This window comes from Phalangium opilio, unplaced genomic scaffold (genome assembly GCF_054372755.1).
Source record: "Phalangium opilio isolate 3A_F unplaced genomic scaffold, DU_Popi_V2 ptg000092l_1, whole genome shotgun sequence".
In the NCBI taxonomy this organism is placed as follows: Eukaryota; Metazoa; Arthropoda; class Arachnida; order Opiliones; family Phalangiidae; genus Phalangium; species Phalangium opilio.
Window position 1 is genome coordinate 2,907,420 of NW_028324197.1, and position 21,650 is coordinate 2,929,069.

At 35.6% G+C, this 21,650-nt stretch overlaps 42 non-coding genes across 42 annotated transcripts; all 42 read left to right on the forward strand.

Moving 5' to 3' along the window:
* The first annotated feature begins 229 nt into the window (after nucleotides 1-229).
* TRNAT-UGU (transfer RNA threonine (anticodon UGU)) lies at nucleotides 230-302 on the forward strand. The gene has a single exon. It is a non-coding gene; the product is annotated as a tRNA-Thr (tRNA).
* A 339-nt stretch (nucleotides 303-641) lies between these two features.
* TRNAT-AGU (transfer RNA threonine (anticodon AGU)) lies at nucleotides 642-714 on the forward strand. The gene has a single exon. It is a non-coding gene; the product is annotated as a tRNA-Thr (tRNA).
* Nucleotides 715-1,086: 372 nt separating this feature from the next.
* TRNAS-ACU (transfer RNA serine (anticodon ACU)) lies at nucleotides 1,087-1,159 on the forward strand. The gene has a single exon. It is a non-coding gene; the product is annotated as a tRNA-Ser (tRNA).
* A 133-nt stretch (nucleotides 1,160-1,292) lies between these two features.
* TRNAT-AGU (transfer RNA threonine (anticodon AGU)) lies at nucleotides 1,293-1,365 on the forward strand. Its single transcript has one exon. It is a non-coding gene; the product is annotated as a tRNA-Thr (tRNA).
* Nucleotides 1,366-1,531: 166 nt separating this feature from the next.
* TRNAT-UGU (transfer RNA threonine (anticodon UGU)) lies at nucleotides 1,532-1,604 on the forward strand. Its single transcript has one exon. It is a non-coding gene; the product is annotated as a tRNA-Thr (tRNA).
* Nucleotides 1,605-1,943: 339 nt separating this feature from the next.
* Nucleotides 1,944-2,016, forward strand: TRNAT-AGU (transfer RNA threonine (anticodon AGU)). The gene has a single exon. It is a non-coding gene; the product is annotated as a tRNA-Thr (tRNA).
* Nucleotides 2,017-3,008: 992 nt separating this feature from the next.
* On the forward strand, nucleotides 3,009-3,081 carry TRNAT-AGU (transfer RNA threonine (anticodon AGU)). Its single transcript has one exon. It is a non-coding gene; the product is annotated as a tRNA-Thr (tRNA).
* A 372-nt stretch (nucleotides 3,082-3,453) lies between these two features.
* TRNAT-AGU (transfer RNA threonine (anticodon AGU)) lies at nucleotides 3,454-3,526 on the forward strand. The gene has a single exon. It is a non-coding gene; the product is annotated as a tRNA-Thr (tRNA).
* A 340-nt stretch (nucleotides 3,527-3,866) lies between these two features.
* TRNAT-AGU (transfer RNA threonine (anticodon AGU)) lies at nucleotides 3,867-3,939 on the forward strand. Its single transcript has one exon. It is a non-coding gene; the product is annotated as a tRNA-Thr (tRNA).
* A 577-nt stretch (nucleotides 3,940-4,516) lies between these two features.
* TRNAT-AGU (transfer RNA threonine (anticodon AGU)) lies at nucleotides 4,517-4,589 on the forward strand. Its single transcript has one exon. It is a non-coding gene; the product is annotated as a tRNA-Thr (tRNA).
* A 579-nt stretch (nucleotides 4,590-5,168) lies between these two features.
* Nucleotides 5,169-5,241, forward strand: TRNAT-UGU (transfer RNA threonine (anticodon UGU)). Its single transcript has one exon. It is a non-coding gene; the product is annotated as a tRNA-Thr (tRNA).
* Nucleotides 5,242-6,503: 1,262 nt separating this feature from the next.
* On the forward strand, nucleotides 6,504-6,576 carry TRNAT-UGU (transfer RNA threonine (anticodon UGU)). The gene has a single exon. It is a non-coding gene; the product is annotated as a tRNA-Thr (tRNA).
* Nucleotides 6,577-6,914: 338 nt separating this feature from the next.
* On the forward strand, nucleotides 6,915-6,987 carry TRNAT-AGU (transfer RNA threonine (anticodon AGU)). The gene has a single exon. It is a non-coding gene; the product is annotated as a tRNA-Thr (tRNA).
* A 166-nt stretch (nucleotides 6,988-7,153) lies between these two features.
* On the forward strand, nucleotides 7,154-7,226 carry TRNAT-UGU (transfer RNA threonine (anticodon UGU)). Its single transcript has one exon. It is a non-coding gene; the product is annotated as a tRNA-Thr (tRNA).
* A 339-nt stretch (nucleotides 7,227-7,565) lies between these two features.
* Nucleotides 7,566-7,638, forward strand: TRNAT-AGU (transfer RNA threonine (anticodon AGU)). The gene has a single exon. It is a non-coding gene; the product is annotated as a tRNA-Thr (tRNA).
* A 992-nt stretch (nucleotides 7,639-8,630) lies between these two features.
* On the forward strand, nucleotides 8,631-8,703 carry TRNAT-AGU (transfer RNA threonine (anticodon AGU)). Its single transcript has one exon. It is a non-coding gene; the product is annotated as a tRNA-Thr (tRNA).
* Nucleotides 8,704-9,075: 372 nt separating this feature from the next.
* TRNAT-AGU (transfer RNA threonine (anticodon AGU)) lies at nucleotides 9,076-9,148 on the forward strand. The gene has a single exon. It is a non-coding gene; the product is annotated as a tRNA-Thr (tRNA).
* Nucleotides 9,149-9,488: 340 nt separating this feature from the next.
* Nucleotides 9,489-9,561, forward strand: TRNAT-AGU (transfer RNA threonine (anticodon AGU)). Its single transcript has one exon. It is a non-coding gene; the product is annotated as a tRNA-Thr (tRNA).
* Nucleotides 9,562-10,138: 577 nt separating this feature from the next.
* On the forward strand, nucleotides 10,139-10,211 carry TRNAT-AGU (transfer RNA threonine (anticodon AGU)). Its single transcript has one exon. It is a non-coding gene; the product is annotated as a tRNA-Thr (tRNA).
* A 579-nt stretch (nucleotides 10,212-10,790) lies between these two features.
* TRNAT-UGU (transfer RNA threonine (anticodon UGU)) lies at nucleotides 10,791-10,863 on the forward strand. Its single transcript has one exon. It is a non-coding gene; the product is annotated as a tRNA-Thr (tRNA).
* An 816-nt stretch (nucleotides 10,864-11,679) lies between these two features.
* On the forward strand, nucleotides 11,680-11,752 carry TRNAT-UGU (transfer RNA threonine (anticodon UGU)). Its single transcript has one exon. It is a non-coding gene; the product is annotated as a tRNA-Thr (tRNA).
* A 339-nt stretch (nucleotides 11,753-12,091) lies between these two features.
* TRNAT-AGU (transfer RNA threonine (anticodon AGU)) lies at nucleotides 12,092-12,164 on the forward strand. Its single transcript has one exon. It is a non-coding gene; the product is annotated as a tRNA-Thr (tRNA).
* A 372-nt stretch (nucleotides 12,165-12,536) lies between these two features.
* On the forward strand, nucleotides 12,537-12,609 carry TRNAT-UGU (transfer RNA threonine (anticodon UGU)). Its single transcript has one exon. It is a non-coding gene; the product is annotated as a tRNA-Thr (tRNA).
* Nucleotides 12,610-12,948: 339 nt separating this feature from the next.
* Nucleotides 12,949-13,021, forward strand: TRNAT-AGU (transfer RNA threonine (anticodon AGU)). Its single transcript has one exon. It is a non-coding gene; the product is annotated as a tRNA-Thr (tRNA).
* A 133-nt stretch (nucleotides 13,022-13,154) lies between these two features.
* Nucleotides 13,155-13,227, forward strand: TRNAT-AGU (transfer RNA threonine (anticodon AGU)). The gene has a single exon. It is a non-coding gene; the product is annotated as a tRNA-Thr (tRNA).
* A 166-nt stretch (nucleotides 13,228-13,393) lies between these two features.
* TRNAT-UGU (transfer RNA threonine (anticodon UGU)) lies at nucleotides 13,394-13,466 on the forward strand. The gene has a single exon. It is a non-coding gene; the product is annotated as a tRNA-Thr (tRNA).
* Nucleotides 13,467-14,044: 578 nt separating this feature from the next.
* TRNAT-AGU (transfer RNA threonine (anticodon AGU)) lies at nucleotides 14,045-14,117 on the forward strand. Its single transcript has one exon. It is a non-coding gene; the product is annotated as a tRNA-Thr (tRNA).
* A 373-nt stretch (nucleotides 14,118-14,490) lies between these two features.
* Nucleotides 14,491-14,563, forward strand: TRNAT-UGU (transfer RNA threonine (anticodon UGU)). Its single transcript has one exon. It is a non-coding gene; the product is annotated as a tRNA-Thr (tRNA).
* Nucleotides 14,564-15,586: 1,023 nt separating this feature from the next.
* TRNAT-AGU (transfer RNA threonine (anticodon AGU)) lies at nucleotides 15,587-15,659 on the forward strand. Its single transcript has one exon. It is a non-coding gene; the product is annotated as a tRNA-Thr (tRNA).
* A 372-nt stretch (nucleotides 15,660-16,031) lies between these two features.
* TRNAT-UGU (transfer RNA threonine (anticodon UGU)) lies at nucleotides 16,032-16,104 on the forward strand. Its single transcript has one exon. It is a non-coding gene; the product is annotated as a tRNA-Thr (tRNA).
* Nucleotides 16,105-16,888: 784 nt separating this feature from the next.
* On the forward strand, nucleotides 16,889-16,961 carry TRNAT-UGU (transfer RNA threonine (anticodon UGU)). Its single transcript has one exon. It is a non-coding gene; the product is annotated as a tRNA-Thr (tRNA).
* Nucleotides 16,962-17,300: 339 nt separating this feature from the next.
* Nucleotides 17,301-17,373, forward strand: TRNAT-AGU (transfer RNA threonine (anticodon AGU)). The gene has a single exon. It is a non-coding gene; the product is annotated as a tRNA-Thr (tRNA).
* Nucleotides 17,374-17,506: 133 nt separating this feature from the next.
* TRNAT-AGU (transfer RNA threonine (anticodon AGU)) lies at nucleotides 17,507-17,579 on the forward strand. Its single transcript has one exon. It is a non-coding gene; the product is annotated as a tRNA-Thr (tRNA).
* Nucleotides 17,580-17,745: 166 nt separating this feature from the next.
* On the forward strand, nucleotides 17,746-17,818 carry TRNAT-UGU (transfer RNA threonine (anticodon UGU)). Its single transcript has one exon. It is a non-coding gene; the product is annotated as a tRNA-Thr (tRNA).
* Nucleotides 17,819-18,396: 578 nt separating this feature from the next.
* Nucleotides 18,397-18,469, forward strand: TRNAT-AGU (transfer RNA threonine (anticodon AGU)). The gene has a single exon. It is a non-coding gene; the product is annotated as a tRNA-Thr (tRNA).
* A 373-nt stretch (nucleotides 18,470-18,842) lies between these two features.
* TRNAT-UGU (transfer RNA threonine (anticodon UGU)) lies at nucleotides 18,843-18,915 on the forward strand. Its single transcript has one exon. It is a non-coding gene; the product is annotated as a tRNA-Thr (tRNA).
* A 340-nt stretch (nucleotides 18,916-19,255) lies between these two features.
* TRNAT-AGU (transfer RNA threonine (anticodon AGU)) lies at nucleotides 19,256-19,328 on the forward strand. Its single transcript has one exon. It is a non-coding gene; the product is annotated as a tRNA-Thr (tRNA).
* A 372-nt stretch (nucleotides 19,329-19,700) lies between these two features.
* TRNAT-AGU (transfer RNA threonine (anticodon AGU)) lies at nucleotides 19,701-19,773 on the forward strand. The gene has a single exon. It is a non-coding gene; the product is annotated as a tRNA-Thr (tRNA).
* Nucleotides 19,774-20,146: 373 nt separating this feature from the next.
* TRNAT-UGU (transfer RNA threonine (anticodon UGU)) lies at nucleotides 20,147-20,219 on the forward strand. The gene has a single exon. It is a non-coding gene; the product is annotated as a tRNA-Thr (tRNA).
* Nucleotides 20,220-20,591: 372 nt separating this feature from the next.
* TRNAT-AGU (transfer RNA threonine (anticodon AGU)) lies at nucleotides 20,592-20,664 on the forward strand. The gene has a single exon. It is a non-coding gene; the product is annotated as a tRNA-Thr (tRNA).
* A 373-nt stretch (nucleotides 20,665-21,037) lies between these two features.
* On the forward strand, nucleotides 21,038-21,110 carry TRNAT-UGU (transfer RNA threonine (anticodon UGU)). Its single transcript has one exon. It is a non-coding gene; the product is annotated as a tRNA-Thr (tRNA).
* Nucleotides 21,111-21,450: 340 nt separating this feature from the next.
* TRNAT-AGU (transfer RNA threonine (anticodon AGU)) lies at nucleotides 21,451-21,523 on the forward strand. The gene has a single exon. It is a non-coding gene; the product is annotated as a tRNA-Thr (tRNA).
* The last annotated feature ends 127 nt before the right edge of the window (nucleotides 21,524-21,650 follow it).

The window sequence follows — 21,650 nt, forward strand, 5'->3', positions numbered from 1 at the left end:
CTTAGTGGTTAAAGCGCCAGTCTTGTAAACAGAAGATCATGTGTTCGATTCTCGTCGGAGCCTTGCTGTTATATTACTTGAACTAGATTTCGAAGCTATTAAATTTTGAAAAATTAAAAATAATAGTTGATTTAGATATGCATATATGCAAACAATAGTGTTAAAGTTCTCATGAGATAATTTAGTTAATTTACTGAAATATTCAGCATTCATGTCGCTTCAAAGCAAGGGCTCCGTGGCTTAGTGGTTAAAGCGCCTGTCTTGTAAACAGGAGATCATGAGTTCGATTCTCGTCGGAGCCTCGCTGTTATGTTACTTGAACTAGATTTCGTAGCTATTAAATTTTGAAAAATTAAAACAATAGGGTAAAAATTCCGATGAGTTAATTTAGTTAAATTACTGGAATATTCAGCATTCATGTCGCTTCAAAGCGAGGGCTCCGTGGCTTAGTGATTAAAGCGCCTGTCTAGTAAACTGGAGGTCATGAGTTCGATTCTCGTCGAAGCCTCGCTGTTATGTTTCTTGAACTAGATTTCGTAGCTATATAATTTTGAAAAATTAAAATAATAGGGCAAAAGTTCCCATGAGAAAATTAAGTTAATTTACTGAAATATTCTGCATTCATATCGCTTCAAAGCAAGGGCTCCGTGGCTTAGTGGTTAAAGCGCCTGTCTAGTAAACAGGAGATCATGAGTTCGATTCTCGTCGGAGCCTCGCTGTTATGTTACTTGAACTAGATTTCGTAGCTATATAATTTTGAAAAATTAAAATAATAGGGCAAAAGTTCCCATGAGATAATTTAGTTAATTTACTGAAATATTCTGCATTCATATCGCTTCAAAGCAAGGGCGCCGTGGCTTAGTGGTTAAAGCGCCAGTCTTGTAAACAGGAGATCATGTGTTCGATTCTCGTCGGAGCCTTGCTGTTATATTACTTGAACTAGATTTCGAAGCTATTAAATTTTGAAAAATTAAAAATAATAGTTGATTTAGATATGCATATATGCAAACAATAGTGAAAAAGTTCCCATGAGATAATTTAGTTAATTTACTGAAATATTCAGCATTCATATCGCTTCAAAGCAAGGGCTCCGTGGCTTAGTGGTTAAAGCGCCTGTCTACTAAACAGGAGATCATGAGTTCGAATCTCGTCGGAGCCTTGCTGTTATGTTACTTGACCTAGATTTCGTAGCTATTAAATTTTGAAAAATTAAAACAATAGGGTAAAAATTCCGATGAGTTAATTTAGTTAAATTACTGGAATATTCAGCATTCATGTCGCTTCAAAGCAAGGGCTCCGTGGCTTAGTGGTTAAAGCGCCTGTCTAGTAAACAGGAGATCATGAGTTCGATTCTCGTCGGAGCCCCGCTGTTATGTTGATTGAACTAGATTTCGAAGCTATTAAATTTTGAAAAATTAAAAATAATAGTTGATTTAGATATGCATATATGCAAACAATAGTGTTAAAGTTCTCATGAGATAATTTAGTTAATTTACTGAAATATTCAGCATTCATGTCGCTTCAAAGCAAGGGCTCCGTGGCTTAGTGGTTAAAGCGCCTGTCTTGTAAACAGGAGATCATGAGTTCGATTCTCGTCGGAGCCTCGCTGTTATGTTACTTGAACTAGATTTCGTAGATATTAAATTTTGAAAAATTAAAACAATAGGGTAAAAATTCCGATGAGTTAATTTAGTTAAATTACTGGAATATTCAGCATTCATGTCGCTTCAAAGCGAGGGCTCCGTGGCTTAGTGATTAAAGCGCCTGTCTAGTAAACAGAAGATCATGAGTTCGATTCTCGTCGAAGCCCCGCTGTTATGTTTCTTGAACTAGATTTCGTAGCTATATAATTTTGAAAAATTAAAATAATAGGGCAAAAGTTCCCATGAGAAAATTAAGTTAATTTACTGAAATATTCTGCATTCATATCGCTTCAAAGCAAGGGCTCCGTGGCTTAGTGGTTAAAGAGCCTGTCTAGTAAACAGGAGATCATGAGTTCGATTCTCGTCGGAGCCGCGCTGTTATGTTACTTGAACTAGATTTCGTAGCTATATAATTTTGAAAAATTAAAATAATAGGGCAAAAGTTCCCATGAGATAATTTAGTTAATTTACTGAAATATTCTGCATTTATATCTTTGTAAAGCAAGGGCTGCGTGGCTTAGTGGTTAAAGCGCTAGTCTTGTAAACAGGAGATCATGTGTTCGATTCTCGTCGGAGCCTTGCTGTTATATTACTTGAACTAGATTTCGAAGCTATTAAATTTTGAAAAATTAAAAATAATAGTTGATTTAGATATGCATATATGCAAACAATAGTGAAAAAGTTCCCATGAGATAATTTAGTTAATTTACTGAAATATTCAGCATTCATATCGCTTCAAAGCAAGTGCTCCGTGGCTTAGTGGTTAAAGCGCCTGTCTAGTAAACAGGAGATCATGAGTTCGATTCTCGTCGGAGCCTTGCTGTTATGTTACTTGACCTAGATTTCGTAGCTATTAAATTTTGAAAAATTAAAACAATAGGGTAAAAATTCCGATGAGTTAATTTAGATAAATTACTGGAATATTCAGCATTCATGTCGCTTCAAAGCAAGGGCGCCGTGGCTTAGTGGTTAAAGCGCCTGTCTAGTAAACAGGAGATCATGTGTTCGATTCTCGTCGGAGCCTTGCTGTTATATTACATGAACTAGATTTCGAAGCTATTAAATTTTGAAAAATTAAAAATAATAGGGCAAAAGTTCCCATGAGATAATTTAGTTAATTTACTGAAATATTCTGCATTCATATCGCTTCAAAGCAAGGGCTCCGTGGCTTAGTGGTTAAAGCGCCAGTCTTGTAAACAGGAGATCATGTGTTCGATTCTCGTCGGAGCCTTGCTGTTATATTACATGAACTAGATTTCGAAGCTATTAAATTTTGAAAAATTAAAAATAATAGGGCAAAAGTTCCCATGAGATAATTTAGTTAATTTACTGAAATATTCTGCATTCATATCGCTTCAAAGCAAGGGCTCCGTGGCTTAGTGGTTAAAGCGCCTGTCTAGTAAACAGGAGATCATGAGTTCGATTCTCGTCGGAGCCTCGCTGTTATGTTACTTGAACTAGATTTCGTAGCTATATAATTTTGAAAAATTGAAATAATAGGGCAAAAGTTCCCATGAGATAATTTAGTTAATTTACTGAAATATTCTGCATTCATATCGCTTCAAAGCAAGGACTCCGTGGCTTAGTGGTTAAAGCGCCAGTCTTGTAAACAGGAGATCATGTGTTCGATTCTCGTCGGAGCCTTGCTGTTATATTACTTGAACTAGATTTCGAAGCTATTAAATTTTGAAAAATTAAAAATAATAGTTGATTTAGATATGCATATATGCAAACAATAGTGAAAAAGTTCCCATGAGATAATTTAGTTAATTTACTGAAATATTCAGCATTCATATCGCTTCAAAGCAAGGGCTCCGTGGCTTAGTGGTTAAAGCGCCTGTCTAGTAAACAGGAGATCATGAGTTCGATTCTCGTCGGAGCCTTGCTGTTATGTTACTTGAACTAGATTTCGTAGCTATATAATTTTGAAAAATTAAAATAATAGGGCAAAAGTTCCCATGAGATAATTTAGTTAATTTACTGAAATATTCTGCATTCATATCGCTTCAAAGCAAGGGCTCCGTGGGTTAGTGGTTAAAGCGCCAGTCTTGTAAACAGGAGATCATGTGTTCGATTCTCGTCGGAGCCTTGCTGTTATATTACATGAACTAGATTTCGAAGCTATTAAATTTTGAAAAATTAAAAATAATAGGGCCAAAGTTCCCATGAGATAATTTAGTTAATTTACTGAAATATTCTGCATTCATATCGCTTCAAAGCAAGGGCTCCGTGGCTTAGTGGTTAAAGCGCCTGTCTAGTAAACAGGAGATCATGAGTTCGATTCTCGTCGGAGCCTCGCTGTTATGTTACTTGAACTAGATTTCGTAGCTATATAATTTTGAAAAATTGAAATAATAGGGCAAAAGTTCCCATGAGATAATTTAGTTAATTTACTGAAATATTCTGCATTCATATCGCTTCAAAGCAAGGACTCCGTGGCTTAGTGGTTAAAGCGCCAGTCTTGTAAACAGGAGATCATGTGTTCGATTCTCGTCGGAGCCTTGCTGTTATATTACTTGAACTAGATTTCGAAGCTATTAAATTTTGAAAAATTAAAAATAATAGTTGATTTAGATATGCATATATTCAAACAATAGTGAAAAAGTTCCCATGAGATAATTTAGTTAATTTACTGAAATATTCAGCATTCATATCGCTTCAAAGCAAGGGTTCCGTGGCTTAGTGGTTAAAGCGCCTGTCTAGTAAACAGGAGATCATGAGTTCGATTTTCGTCGGAGCCTTTCTGTTATGTTACTTGACCTAGATTTCGTAGCTATTAAATTTTGAAAAATTAAAAAATAGGGTAAAAATTCCGAGGAGTTAATTTAGTTAAATTACTGAAATATTCAGTGTTCATGTCGCTTCATAGCAAGGGCTCCGTGGCTTAGTGGTTAAAGCGCCTGTCTAGTAAACAGGAGATCATGAGTTCGATTCTCGTCGGAGCCTCGCTGTTATGTTACTTGAACTAGATTTCGTAGCTATATAATTTTGAAAAATTAAAATAATAGGGCAAAAGTTCCCATGAGATAATTTAGTTAATTTACTGAAATATTCTGCATTCATATCGCTGCAAACCAAGGGCTCCTTGGCTTAGTGGTTAAAGCGCCTGTCTTGTAAACAAGAGATCATGTGTTCGATTCTCGTCGGAGCCTAGCTGTTATATTACTTGAACTAGATATCGAAGCTATTAAATTTTGAAAAATTAAAACAATAGGGTAAAAATTCCGATGAGTTAATTTAGTTAAATTACTGGAATATTCAGCATTCATGTCGCTTCAAAGCAAGGGCGCCGTGGCTTAGTGGTTAAAGCGCCTGTCTAGTAAACAGGAGATCATGAGTTCGATTCTCGTCGGAGTTCCGCTGTTATGTTGATAGAACTAGATTTCGAAGCTATTAAATTTTGAAAAATTAAAAAATAATAGTTGATTTAGATATGCATATAAGCAAACAATAGTGCAAAAGTTCCGATGTGATAATTTAGTTAATTTACTGAAATATTCAGCATTCATATCGCTTCAAAGCAAGGGCTCCGTGGCTTAGTGGTTAAAGCGCCTGTCTTGTAAACAGGAGATCATGAGTTCGATTCTCGTCGGAGCCTCGCTGTTATGTTACATGAACTAGATTTCGTAGCTATATAATTTTGAAAAATTAAAATAATAGGGCAAAAGTTCCCATGAGATAATTTAGTTAATTTACTGAAATATTCTGCATTCATATCGCTTCAAAGCAAGGGTTCCGTGGCTTGTGGTTAAAGCGCCAGTCTTGTAAACAGGAGATCATGTGTTCGATTCTCGTCGGAGCCTTGCTGTTATATTACTTGAACTAGATTTCGAAGCTATTAAATTTTGAAAAATTAAAAATAATAGGGCAAAAGTTCCCATGAGATAATTTAGTTAATTTACTGAAATATTCTGCATTCATATCGCTTCAAAGCAAGGGCTCCGTGGCTTAGTGGTTAAAGCGCCAGTCTTGTAAACAGGAGATCATGTGTTCGATTCTCGTCCGAGCCTTGCTGTTATATTACTTGAACTAGATTTCGAAGCTATTAAATTTTGAAAAATTAAAAATAATAGTTGATTTAGATATGCATATATGCAAACAATAGTGAAAAAGTTCCCATGAGATAATTTAGTTAATTTACTGAAATATTCAGCATTCATATCGCTTCAAAGCAAGCGTTCCGTGGCTTAGTGGTTAAAGCGCCAGTCTTGTAAACAGGAGATCATGTGTTCGATTCTCGTCGGAGCCTTGCTGTTATATTACTTGAACTAGATTTCGAAGCTATTAAATTTTGAAAAATTAAAAATAATAGGGCAAAAGTTCCCATGAGATAATTTAGTTAATTTACTGAAATATTCTGCATTCATATCGCTTCAAAGCAAGGGCTCCGTGGCTTAGTGGTTAAAGCGCCAGTCTTGTAAACAGGAGATCATGTGTTCGATTCTCGTCGGAGCCTTGCTGTTATATTACTTGAACTAGATTTCGAAGCTATTAAATTTTGAAAAATTAAAAATAATAGCTGATTTAGATATGCATATACGCAAACAATAGTGAAAAAGTTCCCATGAGATAATTTAGTTAATTTACTGAAATATTCAGCATTCATATCGCTTCAAGCAAGGGCTCCGTGGCTTAGTGGTTAAAGCGCCTGTCTAGTAAACAGGAGATCATGAGTTCGATTCTAGTCGGAGCCCCGCTGTTATGTTGATTGAACTAGATTTCGAAGCTATTAAATTTTGAAAAATTAAAAATAATAGTTGATTTAGATATGCATATATTCAAACAATAGTGTTAAAGTTCTCATGAGATAATTTAGTTAATTTACTGAAATATTCAGCATTCATGTCGCTTCAAAGCAAGGGCTCCGTGGCTTAGTGGTTAAAGCGCCTGTCTTGTAAACAGGAGATCATGAGTTCGATTCTCGTCGGAGCCTCGCTGTTATGTTACTTGAACTAGATTTCGTAGCTATTAAATTTTGAAAAATTAAAACAATAGGGTAAAAATTCCGATGAGTTAATTTAGTTAAATTACTGGAATATTCAGCATTCATGTCGCTTCAAAGCGAGGGCTCCGTGGCTTAGTGATTAAAGCGCCTGTCTAGTAAACAGGAGGTCATGAGTTCGATTCTCGTCGAAGCCTCGCTGTTATGTTTCTTGAACTAGATTTCGTAGCTATATAATTTTGAAAAATTAAAATAATAGGGCAAAAGTTCCCATGAGAAAATTAATTAATTTACTGAAATATTCTGCATTCATATCGCTTCAAAGCAAGGGCTCCGTGGCTTAGTGGTTAAAGCGCCTGTCTAGTAAACAGGAGATCATGAGTTCGATTCTCGTCGGAGCCCCGCTGTTATGTTGATTGAACTAGATTTCGAAGCTATTAAATTTTGAAAAATTAAAAATAATAGTTGATTTAGATATGCATATATGCAAACAATAGTGTTAAAGTTCTCATGAGATAATTTAGTTAATTTACTGAAATATTCAGCATTCATGTCGCTTCAAAGCAAGGGCTCCGTGGCTTAGTGGTTAAAGCGCCTGTCTTGTAAACAGGAGATCATGAGTTCGATTCTCGTCGGAGCCTCGCTGTTATGTTACTTGAACTAGATTTCGTAGATATTAAATTTTGAAAAATTAAAACAATAGGGTAAAAATTCCGATGAGTTAATTTAGTTAAATTACTGGAATATTCAGCATTCATGTCGCTTCAAAGCGAGGGCTCCGTGGCTTAGTGATTAAAGCGCCTGTCTAGTAAACAGAAGATCATGAGTTCGATTCTCGTCGAAGCCCCGCTGTTATGTTTCTTGAACTAGATTTCGTAGCTATATAATTTTGAAAAATTAAAATAATAGGGCAAAAGTTCCCATGAGAAAATTAAGTTAATTTACTGAAATATTCTGCATTCATATCGCTTCAAAGCAAGGGCTCCGTGGCTTAGTGGTTAAAGAGCCTGTCTAGTAAACAGGAGATCATGAGTTCGATTCTCGTCGGAGCCGCGCTGTTATGTTACTTGAACTAGATTTCGTAGCTATATAATTTTGAAAAATTAAAATAATAGGGCAAAAGTTCCCATGAGATAATTTAGTTAATTTACTGAAATATTCTGCATTTATATCTTTGTAAAGCAAGGGCTGCGTGGCTTAGTGGTTAAAGCGCTAGTCTTGTAAACAGGAGATCATGTGTTCGATTCTCGTCGGAGCCTTGCTGTTATATTACTTGAACTAGATTTCGAAGCTATTAAATTTTGAAAAATTAAAAATAATAGTTGATTTAGATATGCATATATGCAAACAATAGTGAAAAAGTTCCCATGAGATAATTTAGTTAATTTACTGAAATATTCAGCATTCATATCGCTTCAAAGCAAGTGCTCCGTGGCTTAGTGGTTAAAGCGCCTGTCTAGTAAACAGGAGATCATGAGTTCGATTCTCGTCGGAGCCTTGCTGTTATGTTACTTGACCTAGATTTCGTAGCTATTAAATTTTGAAAAATTAAAACAATAGGGTAAAAATTCCGATGAGTTAATTTAGATAAATTACTGGAATATTCAGCATTCATGTCGCTTCAAAGCAAGGGCGCCGTGGCTTAGTGGTTAAAGCGCCTGTCTAGTAAACAGGAGATCATGTGTTCGATTCTCGTCGGAGCCTTGCTGTTATATTACATGAACTAGATTTCGAAGCTATTAAATTTTGAAAAATTAAAAATAATAGGGCAAAAGTTCCCATGAGATAATTTAGTTAATTTACTGAAATATTCTGCATTCATATCGCTTCAAAGCAAGGGCTCCGTGGCTTAGTGGTTAAAGCGCCAGTCTTGTAAACAGGAGATCATGTGTTCGATTCTCGTCGGAGCCTTGCTGTTATATTACATGAACTAGATTTCGAAGCTATTAAATTTTGAAAAATTAAAAATAATAGGGCAAAAGTTCCCATGAGATAATTTAGTTAATTTACTGAAATATTCTGCATTCATATCGCTTCAAAGCAAGGGCTCCGTGGCTTAGTGGTTAAAGCGCCTGTCTAGTAAACAGGAGATCATGAGTTCGATTCTCGTCGGAGCCTCGCTGTTATGTTACTTGAACTAGATTTCGTAGCTATATAATTTTGAAAAATTGAAATAATAGGGCAAAAGTTCCCATGAGATAATTTAGTTAATTTACTGAAATATTCTGCATTCATATCGCTTCAAAGCAAGGACTCCGTGGCTTAGTGGTTAAAGCGCCAGTCTTGTAAACAGGAGATCATGTGTTCGATTCTCGTCGGAGCCTTGCTGTTATATTACTTGAACTAGATTTCGAAGCTATTAAATTTTGAAAAATTAAAAATAATAGTTGATTTAGATATGCATATATGCAAACAATAGTGAAAAAGTTCCCATGAGATAATTTAGTTAATTTACTGAAATATTCAGCATTCATATCGCTTCAAAGCAAGGGCTCCGTGGCTTAGTGGTTAAAGCGCCTGTCTAGTAAACAGGAGATCATGAGTTCGATTCTCGTCGGAGCCTTGCTGTTATGTTACTTGAACTAGATTTCGTAGCTATATAATTTTGAAAAATTAAAATAATAGGGCAAAAGTTCCCATGAGATAATTTAGTTAATTTACTGAAATATTCTGCATTCATATCGCTTCAAAGCAAGGGCTCCGTGGGTTAGTGGTTAAAGCGCCAGTCTTGTAAACAGGAGATCATGTGTTCGATTCTCGTCGGAGCCTTGCTGTTATATTACATGAACTAGATTTCGAAGCTATTAAATTTTGAAAAATTAAAAATAATAGGGCCAAAGTTCCCATGAGATAATTTAGTTAATTTACTGAAATATTCTGCATTCATATCGCTTCAAAGCAAGGGCTCCGTGGCTTAGTGGTTAAAGCGCCTGTCTAGTAAACAGGAGATCATGAGTTCGATTCTCGTCGGAGCCTCGCTGTTATGTTACTTGAACTAGATTTCGTAGCTATATAATTTTGAAAAATTGAAATAATAGGGCAAAAGTTCCCATGAGATAATTTAGTTAATTTACTGAAATATTCTGCATTCATATCGCTTCAAAGCAAGGACTCCGTGGCTTAGTGGTTAAAGCGCCAGTCTTGTAAACAGGAGATCATGTGTTCGATTCTCGTCGGAGCCTTGCTGTTATATTACTTGAACTAGATTTCGAAGCTATTAAATTTTGAAAAATTAAAAATAATAGTTGATTTAGATATGCATATATTCAAACAATAGTGAAAAAGTTCCCATGAGATAATTTAGTTAATTTACTGAAATATTCAGCATTCATATCGCTTCAAAGCAAGGGTTCCGTGGCTTAGTGGTTAAAGCGCCTGTCTAGTAAACAGGAGATCATGAGTTCGATTTTCGTCGGAGCCTTTCTGTTATGTTACTTGACCTAGATTTCGTAGCTATTAAATTTTGAAAAATTAAAAAATAGGGTAAAAATTCCGAGGAGTTAATTTAGTTAAATTACTGAAATATTCAGTGTTCATGTCGCTTCATAGCAAGGGCTCCGTGGCTTAGTGGTTAAAGCGCCTGTCTAGTAAACAGGAGATCATGAGTTCGATTCTCGTCGGAGCCTCGCTGTTATGTTACTTGAACTAGATTTCGTAGCTATATAATTTTGAAAAATTAAAATAATAGGGCAAAAGTTCCCATGAGATAATTTAGTTAATTTACTGAAATATTCTGCATTCATATCGCTGCAAACCAAGGGCTCCTTGGCTTAGTGGTTAAAGCGCCTGTCTTGTAAACAAGAGATCATGTGTTCGATTCTCGTCGGAGCCTAGCTGTTATATTACTTGAACTAGATATCGAAGCTATTAAATTTTGAAAAATTAAAACAATAGGGTAAAAATTCCGATGAGTTAATTTAGTTAAATTACTGGAATATTCAGCATTCATGTCGCTTCAAAGCAAGGGCGCCGTGGCTTAGTGGTTAAAGCGCCTGTCTAGTAAACAGGAGATCATGAGTTCGATTCTCGTCGGAGTTCCGCTGTTATGTTGATAGAACTAGATTTCGAAGCTATTAAATTTTGAAAAATTAAAAAATAATAGTTGATTTAGATATGCATATAAGCAAACAATAGTGCAAAAGTTCCGATGTGATAATTTAGTTAATTTACTGAAATATTCAGCATTCATATCGCTTCAAAGCAAGGGCTCCGTGGCTTAGTGGTTAAAGCGCCTGTCTTGTAAACAGGAGATCATGAGTTCGATTCTCGTCGGAGCCTCGCTGTTATGTTACATGAACTAGATTTCGTAGCTATATAATTTTGAAAAATTAAAATAATAGGGCAAAAGTTCCCATGAGATAATTTAGTTAATTTACTGAAATATTCTGCATTCATATCGCTTCAAAGCAAGGGTTCCGTGGCTTGTGGTTAAAGCGCCAGTCTTGTAAACAGGAGATCATGTGTTCGATTCTCGTCGGAGCCTTGCTGTTATATTACTTGAACTAGATTTCGAAGCTATTAAATTTTGAAAAATTAAAAATAATAGGGCAAAAGTTCCCATGAGATAATTTAGTTAATTTACTGAAATATTCTGCATTCATATCGCTTCAAAGCAAGGGCTCCGTGGCTTAGTGGTTAAAGCGCCAGTCTTGTAAACAGGAGATCATGTGTTCGATTCTCGTCGGAGCCTTGCTGTTATATTACTTGAACTAGATTTCGAAGCTATTAAATTTTGAAAAATTAAAAATAATAGCTGATTTAGATATGCATATACGCAAACAATAGTGAAAAAGTTCCCATGAGATAATTTAGTTAATTTACTGAAATATTCAGCATTCATATCGCTTCAAGCAAGGGCTCCGTGGCTTAGTGGTTAAAGCGCCTGTCTAGTAAACAGGAGATCATGAGTTCGATTCTAGTCGGAGCCCCGCTGTTATGTTGATTGAACTAGATTTCGAAGCTATTAAATTTTGAAAAATTAAAAATAATAGTTGATTTAGATATGCATATATTCAAACAATAGTGTTAAAGTTCTCATGAGATAATTTAGTTAATTTACTGAAATATTCAGCATTCATGTCGCTTCAAAGCAAGGGCTCCGTGGCTTAGTGGTTAAAGCGCCTGTCTTGTAAACAGGAGATCATGAGTTCGATTCTCGTCGGAGCCTCGCTGTTATGTTACTTGAACTAGATTTCGTAGCTATTAAATTTTGAAAAATTAAAACAATAGGGTAAAAATTCCGATGAGTTAATTTAGTTAAATTACTGGAATATTCAGCATTCATGTCGCTTCAAAGCGAGGGCTCCGTGGCTTAGTGATTAAAGCGCCTGTCTAGTAAACAGGAGGTCATGAGTTCGATTCTCGTCGAAGCCTCGCTGTTATGTTTCTTGAACTAGATTTCGTAGCTATATAATTTTGAAAAATTAAAATAATAGGGCAAAAGTTCCCATGAGAAAATTAAGTTAATTTACTGAAATATTCTGCATTCATATCGCTTCAAAGCAAGGGCTCCGTGGCTTAGTGGTTAAAGCGCCTGTCTAGTAAACAGGAGATCATGAGTTCGATTCTCGTCGGAGCCTCGCTGTTATGTTACTTGAACTAGATTTCGTAGCTATATAATTTTGAAAAATTAAAATAATAGGGCAAAAGTTCCCATGAGTTAATTTAGTTAATTTACTGAAATATTCTGCATTCATATCGCTTCAAAGCAAGGGCTCCGTGGCTTAGTGGTTAAAGCGCCAGTCTTGTAAACAGAAGATCATGTGTTCGATTCTCGTCGGAGCCTTGCTGTTATATTACTTGAACTAGATTTCGAAGCTATTAAATTTTGAAAAATTAAAAATAATAGTTGATTTAGATATGCATATATGCAAACAATAGTGTTAAAGTTCTCATGAGATAATTTAGTTAATTTACTGAAATATTCAGCATTCATGTCGCTTCAAAGCAAGGGCTCCGTGGCTTAGTGGTTAAAGCGCCTGTCTTGTAAACAGGAGATCATGAGTTCGATTCTCGTCGGAGCCTCGCTGTTATGTTACTTGAACTAGATTTCGTAGCTATTAAATTTTGAAAAATTAAAACAATAGGGTAAAAATTCTGATGAGTTAATTTAGTTAAATTACTGGAATATTCAGCATTCATGTCGCTTCAAAGCGAGGGCTCCGTGGCTTAGTGATTAAAGCGCCTGTCTAGTAAACTGGAGGTCATGAGTTCGATTCTCGTCGAAGCCTCGCTGTTATGTTTCTTGAACTAGATTTCGTAGCTATATAATTTTGAAAAATTAAAATAATAGGGCAAAAGTTCCCATGAGAAAATTAAGTTAATTTACTGAAATATTCTGCATTCATATCGCTTCAAAGCAAGGGCTCCGTGGCTTAGTGGTTAAAGCGCCTGTCTAGTAAACAGGAGATCATGAGTTCGAATCTCGTCGGAGCCTTGCTGTTATGTTACTTGACCTAGATTTCGTAGCTATTAAATTTTGAAAAATTAAAACAATAGGGTAAAAATTCCGATGAGTTAATTTAGTTAAATTACTGGAATATTCAGCATTCATGTCGCTTCAAAGCAAGGGCTCCGTGGCTTAGTGGTTAAAGCGCCTGTCTAGTAAACAGGAGATCATGAGTTCGATTCTCGTCGGAGCCCCGCTGTTATGTTGATTGAACTAGATGTCGAAGCTATTAAATTTTGAAAAATTAAAAATAATAGTTGATTTAGATATGCATATATGCAAACAATAGTGTTAAAGTTCTCATGAGATAATTTAGTTAATTTACTGAAATATTCAGCATTCATGTCGCTTCAAAGCAAGGGCTCCGTGGCTTAGTGGTTAAAGCGCCTGTCTTGTAAACAGGAGATCATGAGTTCGATTCTCGTCGGAGCCTCGCTGTTATGTTACTTGAACTAGATTTCGTAGCTATTAAATTTTGAAAAATTAAAACAATAGGGTAAAAATTCCGATGAGTTAATTTAGTTAAATTACTGGAATATTCAGCATTCATGTCGCTTCAAAGCGAGGGCTCCGTGGCTTAGTGATTAAAGCGCCTGTCTAGTAAACAGAAGATCATGAGTTCGATTCTCGTCGAAGCCCCGCTGTTATGTTTCTTGAACTAGATTTCGTAGCTATATAATTTTGAAAAATTAAAATAATAGGGCAAAAGTTCCCATGAGATAATTTAGTTAATTTACTGAAATATTCTGCATTTATATCGCTGTAAAGCAAGGGCTCCGTGGCTTAGTGGTTAAAGCGCCAGTCTTGTAAACAGGAGATCATGTGTTCGATTCTCGTCGGAGCCTTGCTGTTATATTACTTGAACTAGATTTCGAAGCTATTAAATTTTAAAAAATTAAAAATAATAGTTGATTTAGATATGCATATATGCAAACAATAGTGAAAAAGTTCCCATGAGATAATTTAGTTAATTTACTGAAATATTCAGCATTCATATCGCTTCAAATCAAGGGCTCCGTGGCTTAGTGGTTAAAGCGCCTGTCTAGTAAACAGGAGATCATGAGTTCGATTCTCGTCGGAGCCTTGCTGTTATGTTACTTGACCTAGATTTCGTAGCTATTAAATTTTGAAAAATTAAAACAATAGGGTAAAAATTCCGATGAGTTAATTTAGATAAATTACTGGAATATTCAGCATTCATGTCGCTTCAAAGCAAGGGCGCCGTGGCTTAGTGGTTAAAGCGCCTGTCTAGTAAACAGGAGATCATGAGTTCGATTCTCGTCGGAGCCCCGCTGTTATGTTGATTGAACTAGATTTCGAAGCTATTAAATTTTGAAAAATTAAAAAATAATAGTTGATTTAGATATGCATATAAGCAAACAATAGTGTAAAAGTTCCGATGTGATAATTTAGTTAATTTACTGAAATATTCAGCATTCATATCGCTTCAAAGCAAGGGCTCCGTGGCTTAGTGGTTAAAGCGCCTGTCTTGTAAACAGGAGATCATGAGTTCGATTCTCGTCGGAGCCTCGCTGTTATGTTACTTGAACTAGATTTCGTAGCTATTAAATTTTGAAAAATTAAAACAATAGGGTAAAAATTCCGATGAGTTAATTTAGTTAAATTACTGGAATATTCAGCATTCATGTCGCTTCAAAGCGAGGGCTCCGTGGCTTAGTGATTAAAGCGCCTGTCTAGTAAACAGAAGATCATGAGTTCGATTCTCGTCGAAGCCCCGCTGTTATGTTTCTTGAACTAGATTTCGTAGCTATATAATTTTGAAAAATTAAAATAATAGAACAAAAGGTCCCATGAGATAATTTAGTTAATTTACTGAAATATTCTATATTCATATCGCTTCAAAGCAAGGGCTCCGTGGCTTAGTGGTTAAAGCGCCAGTCTTGTAAACAGGAGATCATGTGTTCGATTCTCGTCCGAGCCTTGCTGTTATATTACTTGAACTAGATTTCGAAGCTATTAAATTTTGAAAAATTAAAAATAATAGTTGATTTAGATATGCATATATGCAAACAATAGTGAAAAAGTTCCCATGAGATAATTTAGTTAATTTACTGAAATATTCAGCATTCATATCGCTTCAAAGCAAGGGTTCCGTGGCTTAGTGGTTAAAGCGCCAGTCTTGTAAACAGGAGATCATGTGTTCGATTCTCGTCGGAGCCTTGCTGTTATATTACTTGAACTAGATTTCGAAGCTATTAAATTTTGAAAAATTAAAAATAATAGGGCAAAAGTTCCCATGAGATAATTTAGTTAATTTACTGAAATATTCTGCATTCATATCGCTTCAAAGCAAGGGCTCCGTGGCTTAGTGGTTAAAGCGCCAGTCTTGTAAACAGGAGATCATGTGTTCGATTCTCGTCGGAGCCTTGCTGTTATATTACTTGAACTAGATTTCGAAGCTATTAAATTTTGAAAAATTAAAAATAATAGCTGATTTAGATATGCATATATGCAAACAATAGTGAAAAAGTTCCCATGAGATAATTTAGTTAATTTACTGAAATATTCAGCATTCATATCGCTTCAAGCAAGGGCTCCGTGGCTTAGTGGTTAAAGCGCCTGTCTAGTAAACAGGAGATCATGAGTTCGAATCTCGTCGGAGCCTGGCTGTTATGTTACTTGACCTAGATTTCGTAGCTATTAAATTTTGAAAAATTAAAACAATAGGGTAAAAATTCCGATGAGTTAATTTAGTTAAATTACTGGAATATTCAGCATTCATGTCGCTTCAAAGCAAGGGCTCCGTGGCTTAGTGGTTAAAGCGCCTGTCTAGTAAACAGGAGATCATGAGTTCGATTCTAGTCGGAGCCCCGCTGTTATGTTGATTGAACTAGATTTCGAAGCTATTAAATTTTGAAAAATTAAAAATAATAGTTGATTTAGATATGCATATATTCAAACAATAGTGTTAAAGTTCTCATGAGATAATTTAGTTAATTTACTGAAATATTCAGCATTCATGTCGCTTCAAAGCAAGGGCTCCGTGGCTTAGTGGTTAAAGCGCCTGTCTTGTAAACAGGAGATCATGAGTTCGATTCTCGTCGGAGCCTCGCTGTTATGTTACTTGAACTAGATTTCGTAGCTATTAAATTTTGAAAAATTAAAACAATAGGGTAAAAATTCCGATGAGTTAATTTAGTTAAATTACTGGAATATTCAGCATTCATGTCGCTTCAAAGCGAGGGCTCCGTGGCTTAGTGATTAAAGCGCCTGTCTAGTAAACAGGAGGTCATGAGTTCGATTCTCGTCGAAGCCTCGCTGTTATGTTTCTTGAACTAGATTTCGTAGCTATATAATTTTGAAAAATTAAAATAATAGGGCAAAAGTTCCCATGAGAAAATTAAGTTAATTTACTGAAATATTCTGCATTCATATCGCTTCAAAGCAAGGGGTCCGTGGCTTAGTGGTTAAAGTGCCTGTCTAGTAAACAGGAGATCATGAGTTCGATTCTCGTCGGAGCCTCGCTGTTATGTTACTTGAACTAGATTTCGTAGCTATATAATTTTGAAAAATTAAAATAATAGGGCAAAAGTTCCCATGAGTTAATTTAGTTAATTTACTGAAATATTCTGCATTCATATCGCTTCAAAGCAAGGGCTCCGTGGCTTAGTGGTTAAAGCGCCAGTCTTGTAAACAGAAGATCATGTGTTCGATTCTCGTCGGAGCCTTGCTGTTATATTACTTGAACTAGATTTCGAAGCTATTAAATTTTGAAAAATTAAAAATAATAGTTGATTTAGATATGCATATATGCAAACAATAGTGTTAAAGTTCTCATGAGATAATTTAGTTAATTTACTGAAATATTCAGCATTCATGTCGCTTCAAAGCAAGGGCTCCGTGGCTTAGTGGTTAAAGCGCCTGTCTTGTAAACAGGAGATCATGAGTTCGATTCTCGTCGGAGCCTCGCTGTTATGTTACTTGAACTAGATTTCGTAGCTATTAAATTTTGAAAAATTAAAACAATAGGGTAAAAATTCTGATGAGTTAATTTAGTTAAATTACTGGAATATTCAGCATTCATGTCGCTTCAAAGCGAGGGCTCCGTGGCTTAGTGATTAAAGCGCCTGTCTAGTAAACTGGAGGTCATGAGTTCGATTCTCGTCGAAGCCTCGCTGTTATGTTTCTTGAACTAGATTTCGTAGCTATATAATTTTGAAAAATTAAAATAATAGGGCAAAAGTTCCCATGAGAAAATTAAGTTAATTTACTGAAATATTCTGCATTCATATCGCTTCAAAGCAAGGGCTCCGTGGCTTAGTGGTTAAAGCGCCTGTCTAGTAAACAGGAGATCATGAGTTCGAATCTCGTCGGAGCCTTGCTGTTATGTTACTTGACCTAGATTTCGTAGCTATTAAATTTTGAAAAATTAAAACAATAGGGTAAAAATTCCGATGAGTTAATTTAGTTAAATTACTGGAATATTCAGCATTCATGTCGCTTCAAAGCAAGGGCTCCGTGGCTTAGTGGTTAAAGCGCCTGTCTAGTAAACAGGAGATCATGAGTTCGATTCTCGTCGGAGCCCCGCTGTTATGTTGATTGAACTAGATTTCGAAGCTATTAAATTTTGAAAAATTAAAAATAATAGTTGATTTAGATATGCATATATGCAAACAATAGTGTTAAAGTTCTCATGAGATAATTTAGTTAATTTACTGAAATATTCAGCATTCATGTCGCTTCAAAGCAAGGGCTCCGTGGCTTAGTGGTTAAAGCGCCTGTCTTGTAAACAGGAGATCATGAGTTCGATTCTCGTCGGAGCCTCGCTGTTATGTTACTTGAACTAGATTTCGTAGCTATTAAATTTTGAAAAATTAAAACAATAGGGTAAAAATTCCGATGAGTTAATTTAGTTAAATTACTGGAATATTCAGCATTCATGTCGCTTCAAAGCGAGGGCTCCGTGGCTTAGTGATTAAAGCGCCTGTCTAGTAAACAGAAGATCATGAGTTCGATTCTCGTCGAAGCCCCGCTGTTATGTTTCTTGAACTAGATTTCGTAGCTATATAATTTTGAAAAATTAAAATAATAGGGCAAAAGTTCCCATGAGATAATTTAGTTAATTTACTGAAATATTCTGCATTTATATCGCTGTAAAGCAAGGGCTCCGTGGCTTAGTGGTTAAAGCGCCAGTCTTGTAAACAGGAGATCATGTGTTCAATTCTCGTCGGAGCCTTGCTGTTATATTACTTGAACTAGATTTCGAAGCTATTAAATTTTAAAAAATTAAAAATAATAGTTGATTTAGATATGCATATATGCAAACAATAGTGAAAAAGTTCCCATGAGATAATTTAGTTAATTTACTGAAATATTCAGCATTCATATCGCTTCAAAGCAAGGGCTCCGTGGCTTAGTGGTTAAAGCGCCTGTCTAGTAAACAGGAGATCATGAGTTCGATTCTCGTCGGAGCCTTGCTGTTATGTTACTTGACCTAGATTTCGTAGCTATTAAATTTTGAAAAATTAAAACAATAGGGTAAAAATTCCGATGAGTTAATTTAGATAAATTACTGGAATATTCAGCATTCATGTCGCTTCAAAGCAAGGGCGCCGTGGCTTAGTGGTTAAAGCGCCTGTCTAGTAAACAGGAGATCATGAGTTCGATTCTCGTCGGAGCCCCGCTGTTATGTTGATTGAACTAGATTTCGAAGCTATTAAATTTTGAAAAATTAAAAAATAATAGTTGATTTAGATATGCATATAAGCAAACAATAGTGTAAAAGTTCCGATGTGATAATTTAGTTAATTTACTGAAATATTCAGCATTCATATCGCTTCAAAGCAAGGGCTCCGTGGCTTAGTGGTTAAAGCGCCTGTCTTGTAAACAGGAGATCATGAGTTCGATTCTCGTCGGAGCCTCGCTGTTATGATACTTGAACTAGATTTCGTAGCTATATAATTTTGAAAAATTAAAATAATAGAACAAAAGGTCCCATGAGATAATTTAGTTAATTTACTGAAATATTCTATATTCATATCGCTTCAAAGCAAGGGCTCCGTGGCTTAGTGGTTAAAGCGCCAGTCTTGTAAACAGGAGATCATGTGTTCGATTCTCGTCGGAGCCTTGCTGTTATATTACTTGAACTAGATTTCGAAGCTATTAAATTTTGAAAAATTAAAAATAATAGGGCAAAAGTTCCCATGAGATAATTTAGTTAATTTACTGAAATATTCTGCATTCATATCGCTTCAAAGCAAGGGCTCCGTGGCTTAGTGGTTAAAGCGCCTGTCTAGTAAACAGGAGATCATGAGTTCGATTCTCGTCGGAGCCTCGCTGTTATGTTACTTGAACTAGATTTCGTAGCTATATAATTTTGAAAAATTAAAATAATAGGGCAAAAGTTCCCATGAGATAATTTAGTTAATTTACTGAAATATTCTGCATTCATATCGCTTCAAAGCAAGGGCTCCGTGGCTTAGTGGTTAAAGCGCCAGTCTTGTAAACAGGAGATCATGTGTTCGATTCTCGTCGGAGCCTTGCTGTTATATTACTTGAACTAGATTTCGAAGCTATTAAATTTTGAAAAATTAAAAATAATAGTTGATTTAGATATGCATATATGCAAACAATAGTGAAAAAGTTCCCATGAGATAATTTAGTTAATTTACTGAAATATTCAGCATTCATATCGCTTCAAAGCAAGGGCTCCGTGGCTTAGTGGTTAAAGCGCCTGTCTAGTAAACAGGAGATCATGAGTTCGATTCTCGTCGGAGCCTTGCTGTTATGTTACCTGACCTAGATTTCGTAGCTATTAAATTTTGAAAAATTAAAACAATAGGGTAAAAATTCCGATGAGTTAATTTAGATAAATTACTGGAATATTCAGCATTCATGTCGCTTCAAAGCAAGGGCGCCGTGGCTTAGTGGTTAAAGCGCCTGTCTAGTAAACAGGAGATCATGAGTTCGATTCTCGTCGGAGCCCCGCTGTTATGTTGATTGAACTAGATTTCGAAGCTATTAAATTTTGAAAAATTAAAAAATAATAGTTGATTTAGATATGCATATAAGCAAACAATAGTGTAAAAGTTCCGATGTGATAATTTAGTTAATTTACTGAAATATTCAGCATTCATATCGCTTCAAAGCAAGGGCTCCGTGGCTTAGTGGTTAAAGCGCCTGTCTTGTAAACAGGAGATCATGAGTTCGATTCTCGTCGGAGCCTCGCTGTTATGATACTTGAACTAGATTTCGTAGCTATATAATTTTGAAAAATTAAAATAATAGAACAAAAGGTCCCATGAGATAATTTAGTTAATTTACTGAAATATTCTATATTCATATCGCTTCAAAGCAAGGGCTCCGTGGCTTAGTGGTTAAAGCGCCAGTCTTGTAAACAGGAGATCATGTGTTCGATTCTCGTCGGAGCCTTGCTGTTATATTACTTGAACTAGATTTCGAAGCTATTAAATTTTGAAAAATTAAAAATAATAGTTGATTTAGATATGCATATATGCAAACAATAGTGAAAAAGTTCCCATGAGATAATTTAGTTAATTTACTGAAATATTCAGCATTCATATCGCTTCAAAGCAAGGGCTCCGTGGCTTAGTGGTTAAAGCGCCTGTCTAGTAAACAGGAGATCATGAGTTCGATTCTCGTCGGAGCCTTGCTGTTATGTTACCTGACCTAGATTTCGTAGCTATTAAATTTTGAAAAATTAAAACAATAGGGTAAAAATTCCGATGAGTTAATTTAGATAAATTACTGGAATATTCAGCATTCATGTCGCTTCAAAGCAAGGGCGCCGTGGCTTAGTGGTTAAAGCGCCTGTCTAGTAAACAGGAGATCATGAGTTCGATTCTCGTCGGAGCCCCGCTGTTATGTTGATTGAACTAGATTTCGAAGCTATTAAATTTTGAAAAATTAAAAAATAATAGTTGATTTAGATATGCATATAAGCAAACAATAGTGTAAAAGTTCCGATGTGATAATTTAGTTAATTTACTGAAATATTCAGCATTCATATCGCTTCAAAGCAAGGGCTCCGTGGCTTAGTGGTTAAAGCGCCTGTCTTGTAAACAGGAGATCATGAGTTCGATTCTCGTCGGAGCCTCGCTGTTATGATACTTGAACTAGATTTCGTAGCTATATAATTTTGAAAAATTAAAATAATAGAACAAAAGGTCCCATGAGATAATTTAGTTAATTTACTGAAATATTCTATATTCATATCGCTTCAAAGCAAGGGCTCCGTGGCTTAGTGGTTAAAGCGCCAGTCTTGTAAACAGGAGATCATGTGTTCGATTCTCGTCGGAGCCTTGCTGTTATATTACTTGAACTAGATTTCGAAGCTATTAAATTTTGAAAAATTAAAAATAATAGGGCAAAAGTTTCCATGAGATAATTTAGTTAATTTACTGAAATATTCTGCATTCATATCGCTTCAAAGCAAGGGCTCCGTGGCTTAGTGGTTAAAGCGCCTGTCTAGTAAACAGGAGATCATGAGTTCGATTCTCGTCGGAGCCTCGCTGTTATGTTACTTGAACTAGATTTCGTAGCTATATAATTTTGAAAAATTAAAATAATAGGGCAAAAGTTCCCATGAGATAATTTAGTTAATTTACTGAAATATTCTGCATTCATATCGCTGCAA